We start from the raw sequence: 7,940 nt of genomic DNA on the forward strand, positions 1-7,940 counted from the left end.
CAGGAAAGGAGAACTAATTTGTTTTAAAGTATGTAAACTAGTTTTTTTTTAACTTCTAGCTTTTTTCCACTAATTACTTTTTAAATTTCTACAGGTCCCAGATGAAGTATAATCAATGTGTATAAACCTTGCTTGCTTTTGAAAACAAGTTATACAATGTCTCATTTATTAAAAATCCAAATAACCGAAAGGATTAAATTATCATTATTTCCCATTCTTATACAAATGGAAATTGATATTCTTATATAACTAAAACCCAAGCCACAGAATGAAATTAGTGGCAAATGTATACTTTACCGTACTGTTTCTGAAAGTTGTAATTATTTTAATACTATGACTCAGCTAACCAAATAACATCAACCCCAAATATGGTTTTTCCAGTCTTCTAAAGGACTCTAAGTTTTGTTTTTCATAATATCATAGGTAATTATAAACTATACATTCTGAATAGACCCTCCCTCTAAGAAGACCTAGAAACACTGGACTTTTTAAAAAGCTTTAAATAACTTCCTGGCAAGAACTAAAAAATAAAAATGAAAATAAAAATTAAAAAGCTTTAAATGCTTATATGAGATAGTAAGAATGTTAAAAATTCAGAGACTAAAAACTACTCAAAATAAGAATGAAAGATGTGAGTTGATTACTGAAGCCAGCACTTATTTAGTCTGAGGGTGTTTGCTTAAGTTGATCTTGAACTTTAGGGTCTCAAGGTGAACGGGAGTTACAAACTGACAGGGCCACTCCCAGGATAGAGAATCTATTAGAAATAAAGCCTAGTATAAAGTGTAAAGGCAAACTTGGAATAACCTGGCCCTTCAACATTCATCCATATCCTGCAAGAAGCAAAGAAATCTGCCTGTCTGAGAAGAGAGGGAAAATTTGCACTGCGAGGAGAACACTTGCCCTGAAAATCTGTAATAACACCAGACGTCACATGAGCTTACAAACCAAATTCACATCCTCCAATCATTCATAAACTTCGGGTTGGGAATGCACTTTGCAATAGCCCTGGGTTGAAGATTCCATTAGTAACCTCACAGAGGCAAATGCAAATCCCCTGTGGAAACTCACCTCCAACCCAGGCTTCAAAGGAATGTTCTGGACAAAGTGAGAAGGAACACAGAGCTTACAATGGAGAATTAAAACACATAAGCAAACAAGGTTTCACAAATCAGACTTTATATTCTGGGATTATCAGAAATAAAACATAAAATGAGTATGTTTAATATGTTTAAAGAATTAAAATATGGACTTGAAAGTATGTGCCAGAAGCAAGAGACTATTTTTAAAATAATTAAGGATATTTGAAAATAACTATAGAACTTCTAGAAATAAAATACATATAAAGAAGTTTTAGAAATAAAAAATATAATAAATGAAAATAAAATCAACGGTGGATTAGACACAGCTGAAAAGGCAACCAGAAAACTGAAAAGCAGATTAAAAGAAAAGTATCGGGTTATAGCACAAAGAGGCAAGAAGATGGACAATATAAAAGGAAAGTTTAGAAACATGAAGGATAGTATAATAAGGACTAACATAAGTATAATTAGCATCCAACGAGAAGAGAATATGAAAAATGGAGAAAATACTAATTCTCAGAATTAGGAAGCCCTACAAATCCAAAACAGAATAAATAAATAAACACAAAGAAATCCACATTTAGGAAGGTCATAGTGAAGCTGCAAACCATCAAAGACAAAAATTAAAAGTCTCCAAGAAAGTAAATCCTAGCCCAAATTGTTTTATGAGAAAAGTCTACCAAACAGTCTGGAAATAATTTAAATTATACACAAACTACATGTGAATGCATTAAAAGAGGTGTACTCCTAAGCCATTTTTATGAAGCTGTGATAACCTTGTTACCAAAACCCCGACAAGGATGGTTATTTGAAGGAAATAATTATTGATGAATCTCTCTCATGTATATAGAAGCAAAAATCCTAGACAAATACTAACAATCTTAATCCAGCAATACATGAAAAAGATAATGCTTCATGATAAGAATGCTTTTTCCTAAGCAAGGAATGTTTGTTTAACATTAGAACACCTGTTAATACAATTAGTCACATTAATAATTTTTTAAATTATATGACAAGTTTAGTAGATGCAGAAAAAAGCATATATATTATCTAGGAACATAAATGGAAGATTACATTCCTAGATAGTATATATTTTCATTTAAATGTTCTTTCAATGAAAAGGACAGACAAGGTCTAAATACTTTGACTATGAATAGTCAAATACTTTAACTACGAATGGCTACCAGTTGCTAGAGCTGCAGGGAAACAATTTCCCCGGGGCCAAAAGTGAAGAGAACCTTTAGAGAAGAGGTCAAGGGGACTGGGACTTTGCCAATGACTGACTGTGATTCCAGAGGGTGCAGAGGAAGGTTTCCCACAGCCTGATGGGAGTCAGTGTGCAGGCAGACAGAGTGGAAGCTGGGCTTCACATAGTCACTAGGAGGATCAGGAATGATAGCCAGGGTGACATTAGTCCTGAAGCCCCAAGGCAGAAAGTGGTGAGAACACCATGAGTATTATGGGGCAGAACAAGGGATGGTCTTGCAAGGAGTGTGCAGAATTCTAAGGATCCCTTTGCCTCCTGATGATGATGCTAGTGTCAAGCTAGAAATCTCTGGATCTGTACTACGCCCAGCTAAGTTGTTGTCTAGTTGTGTGTGCCCTGACTTTGCAGAGAGACTCTGTAGTCTCCTATTCTTGTGTTTTTTGCACTGTACTGTTTTCTCTACATGAGACTTATCATGGGTTCAACTGTGTTCCCCTTCCCCCCGAATTCAAATGTTGAAGTCCTAACTCCTTGTGCCTTAGAAAGTGAGAGAGGATCTTTCGGAGAGGATCAGAATGGAGAGAGGATCTTTACAGAGGTAGTCAAGCTAAAGTGAGGTCATCAGGATGAACTCTAATCCGATGTGACGACTGTTCTTATATATAGGGGAAATTTTATATATAGGGGACACACACACACACACACACGTGGAGAATTCCACGTGAGTAGGAAGACAGCCCTCTGTAATCCAAGAGGCCTGGAACAGATCCTTCCCTCACAGCTCTCAGATGGAATCAATCCTGCCAACACCTGTTAAAATATACATATATATGTGTGTATATATATACACATATATATAAATATATATATATATATATATTTGCAATGACACTTGTTCAGGCAGACTTCATTCAGGACCTTCACAGTAGGTACAGGGATCACTGCAATAGGATTTTACAGTAAGAGAGATTGGTCTCAACGACAAACACAGCACAGCACGGGTAAGTGAAAATTTACAGATAAGGAGCAGGGAGAGGCAGGGAGGGCAGTGGATGAAAAATTAAAAGAGAACACCGGGGAAAAGGGGGCTTCTGGCTAAACCTACCTAACAGGATTCTCACTGTAGACCAGGAGCATCAAACTCATTTTCACTGGGGGTCACATCAGCCTCATGGTCAAAGGGCCGTGCCACATCACGGGGGGCCACATCAGCCTCAAAGGGCCAAATGTAATTTTAGGACTGCATAAATGTAACTACTCCTTAACTAGGGGCAAGCCGCTGGGTAGAAACAAAGTGCCAGGCTGGATAAAACAGGGGGGAGGGCCGGATTCAGTCCGCGGGCCTTGTGTTTGCCACCTGTGCTGTAGACAGTCCAGGGTGACAAAGCATCACCTGGCAGGGTGGAGGTGGAGGGTGAGGAGCCTGATCAGATATGGAGGGTGGAGGGTAGAGGGCTCTGGCCAAACTGATTTACCAAGGTTCTTGCTAAAATGAGATTTTACAAGGAAGGGCGCAGATGAGCCTAGGAAAAGGCTAAGGAGCCTGATTAAAGTCTGGTCAAGCAAAGAATCTTTGTCATGCCTTGATCTCAGACCTCTATCCTTTAGAACGGTAACACTTTATGTTGTTAAAGTACCAACTTGAGGTACTTTATTATAACAACCCTAGAAAACTAATATTACTTTACCTGTATATGAGGAACCTCTTGAGAGCAGGAACTAAATTTATCTGTAACCCCAAGGCCTAGCAGCCCAGCACATGCCTTTCTTAGATTCAACTAGCATTTAGATCTTGTGTGGGTGTGTTTTTTTTAATTTGACAGCTATTTTTAAACATTAGAGAAGGAACTCGTGGAAACATCTGAGGATATAGTTTGCAGAGTTAATTATGGTAGAATCTTGAACATTGTTTCCAGGAATGAGATTATGGCTGTGCTATATGCTATGAGCAATCGTCAGGCAAAGTTCCATTGACTGGCCTCAGCTTCATGCCCACATCACAACATCCTTATTGTGATTCTCTCAATCGCTCTGCCATTTAGGCGACTGAGCCAAATTTCCAGAAGGAGAAGTGTTTCCTCTGGATCTGATTCATAGGACGTATATTGACCCTATATGGGACTTCGCCTTGGTCTGCATACTATATAAGTTAGAGACATTTTTTTTTAAATCTACTTCTCTTGAGAGGAGGTGGGGGCCTGAGTACACTTTTGATATATTACTAATTATATCCTGATAATTTATTGAAAGGAGGGAGAATAATTTGGGAAGTGTTGGCAACCTGCATGAATAGAATTGATGATGGAGGGAAAACCTATTATGAATGGCCTTGGAAGTGGAATATATTTAAATGGGATTAAAGATATTTATCAGCAGGGAGGGTGACAGTTCACAGTGTGATTTGCTTGGTTCTTCAGCTCTCTGAATGTGATGAGATCCCTCCAACTCACTTTCACTGCTAATCTCAGAATTTACAGTTTAAATGCCCGGAAGCTGAACGATTATCATTAAAAACCAACTTCGGGGAAAGAAATCAAGAAACAAGAATGTCAGCAGAAATGCAAAGTTCTAAATTAAATTTGAGAAATTATTATGCAAGATTTGGCATTGTCTGAAGCGTATTTTCAGATTCATTCTCCCTCTTTCTCTCTCTCTGTATTTGTGTGTGTGTGTGTATAGATATATATGTTTGAGGAGAATCCTGAAAAGTTTAACAGTATTTTTATCTATGCCTCATTGACCTCTTCTCATATATAATATATGTATATTGCATATAACAAAATCTTAAAGGATGTTAAATCTCTAAGAGCAAACATGGTACAGGATGTGAGTGAACTAGTTCCTTTAGTTATTTATTGCTGTGTAACACTTAACCCCCAAATCAAGTGGCTAAAACAATATTATCTCTTATGGTCCTGGGGTTGACTGGGTTCTACTATGGGTTCTCGCCCTCACCTGGGGTCTGTCACGCCACTGCATTCAGACAGTAGCTAGGACTATACTCCCCTCAGAGGACTTCTCACTCACATGTCTAGCAATTCATGCTGGCTATCTGCTGGCCTCTTGCCTGGAACTTTCTACCAAATGTATACAGGAGGCCTCTGGTTCTTCACAGCATAGCAGCTGGGTTCCCAGAGCAAGCATCCCCACAGAGACCAGGCTGAAACTCTGTCTTCTTCTATGACCTTGCTTTAGAAGTGGCACCACTTCCTCCCTAGTTGCAGGCCTGCCCAAATCTAAAGGGAACATAAACCCCACTTCTTGATGGGAGGCACGTAGGTATCAAATTGTAAGAAGACTGTAGGATGGAAGACCTCTTTGTGGCCATCTTGGAAGATATTATCTGCTAGAATCTCTCTCTTTGGCCAGAATAATTCACATCCCTTTCACATGCAAAACATTTTCATCCCCTCCTCTCAAGACCCCAAGACTCAACCCGCTGTGGCACCAGGTCTAGGCATCATCTTCTAAGTCATGTCTGCATGCAGATGAGGCTCGGAGGGGATGGTTCCTTGCATACAGCGCCTTAAGTGCCATTCCTCTCTAAAGCTCTCTGCCTGCCCTCGTCTCCATACACCCAGCATACTAAGGTGAAACAGGGCCAAGGTCACCACTACACTGACTCTCAGGCAAAATGGTTGAAAACTGTGCGGAGCAGGCACGTTTTATAGCCATTCTGAAGTCCCGCCGAGCACTTCTTTGCCAGGTCCTGGTCGAGGGCTCAGTCCTACTGCCCTGTTTTTCTGTGTATGCTGCTTGGCTCCTCCTCTCTCTGCATGCTTGGTTCTCTCTAAGTCATACATTCTTTTTAAAATAATGGTGAGTTTATAGCTGAATAGCCTTCTTATTCTACTTCCTATCCATAAAAGATGGGTGTCCAAAAGCTTCTCTTTCCTTTGTGGTGCCAGGAAAGTTTTCTTAAAAACTCTGTGGGTTTGGGGGTACTCATTGACAACCCACTCAATGGAAAAGGCTGTACTATCTACAGATCTCTTGGAGATAAGCCCTTCTCCATCTGGGTGGCTCTCCTGTGGGACAGCACCCTTAACATGCTCAGGGACCTTTGGTCTGTCTGCCTTCATTTTTTATGGTCTTAAGGGAACATTTTACAGCCACACTATTGGTTTCATCTTTACACCACTTTTTCCTGAAACTCATTACCACTTTCTACCCTGGTTTTGATCTATTGGATGTTGTATATTAATTTTGGAATTATTTGTCATCTAGAGGGGTGAATTACAGAGATTATTATTTTAAACCTAGAAAACACTAGCTCCCTTCAATTTAATAGCTCTTTGTTTAGCTTTTTCTTTCCTTTCACATTTTTATCATAGGCCACAAGAAGCAGCCAGGTGGTCATTTCAATCTTTTGCCTGGGAATCTTCTTACTTGGAAATCTAACAGTTGGTGCTGGCTGCCTACTGGAACCTCAGCTGAGTTTGTTGGCGATAATACCTCCATGGGGCCTGGGCTTCCTCACAGGGTAGCAGCTGTGTTCCGAGAGCACATGTCCCAAGAGAGTCCAGAGAGAAGCTGCGTCATCAGCTTTAATAGCCTAGTCTCAGAAGTTACATAGCACCCCTGCCTCTGTAGTCATGCCCACCAGATTCAGGGGCTGAGAACATAGATCCCCCCTCTTGGTGAGAGGAGTAGCAATGTCACCTTGTAAGGAAAGCATGTGGGATGGAAAGTCTGGTTGCAGCTGTCTTGGAAAATTGAATCTTCCACACTGGGTGTATCTAAAAAAAATAAAGCTATAAAAAGTCTTAAGTTCAGACTGCCAAATCAATCTAAGAAGTTAGTTTTATCTTTAATCTCTGAGCAATTTATTAATGGAGTCCAAAATTTATATTTTTCCTGATTCTCAGCCTATAGTGCCGAGCTCTAGATGAAATGGCTTATGTTCAAATACCAGAATTAGCAGAACAAAATAGGTGAAACTGAATAAATTTATTTTTCTTTTTTGTGTTAAGGTCTGAAAAGCACATCGTATTGTATACATTGAAAGACACCTCATCATGCAGGTGATTTGGAAGGCAGGCAGTAGAGACGTTTCCTTAACACAATTGTATTCTCTCGACCTTACTCAAACCACCCCGGACGAACGCGACCCCTATCAAAGAAAACACTCCAACCTCTTCCCCTTAAATTCTGTTGCACGTCCTCGTTATGCAATCCCAATCATAGTATCATAGTCAATATATGTGCTTCAAGTGTTTATAATTTTCAAGTATTAAAATTTATTTGAAGCCTGGTCTAGAGGAACCAGTCATAATAAGAGAGAAAACCCCTGCGGTTGACTCCTGGTCTGGGAGTTATCAAACATGTCTGGGAACCACTAAATTAGGAAGATAAAGGAATATTCAGAGCACTCGGCATTAATTCTCCCATACATAAAGACTAATCATCATGACTTTTTAAAAAATTGAACTGTTTTTTTCATATCTGCGATCATTCTATTTCTGTCAGTATCTTTCAAAGGAGAGCACTCCCTTGAAATGAGTTCCAGCACTGAAACTATATTAAATTCCACCAACATTTCTTATATTTTGATTCTGCCCCAGGCACTTAAATCTCCAACTTTGTTTCCCACCCCCACCCAAGCTGCAAGGGACACGAATGAGAGAGTCCTTGCCTTTGGGGAATTTACA

This window comes from Desmodus rotundus, chromosome 11 (genome assembly GCF_022682495.2).
Source record: "Desmodus rotundus isolate HL8 chromosome 11, HLdesRot8A.1, whole genome shotgun sequence".
Taxonomy (NCBI): Eukaryota; Metazoa; Chordata; class Mammalia; order Chiroptera; family Phyllostomidae; genus Desmodus; species Desmodus rotundus.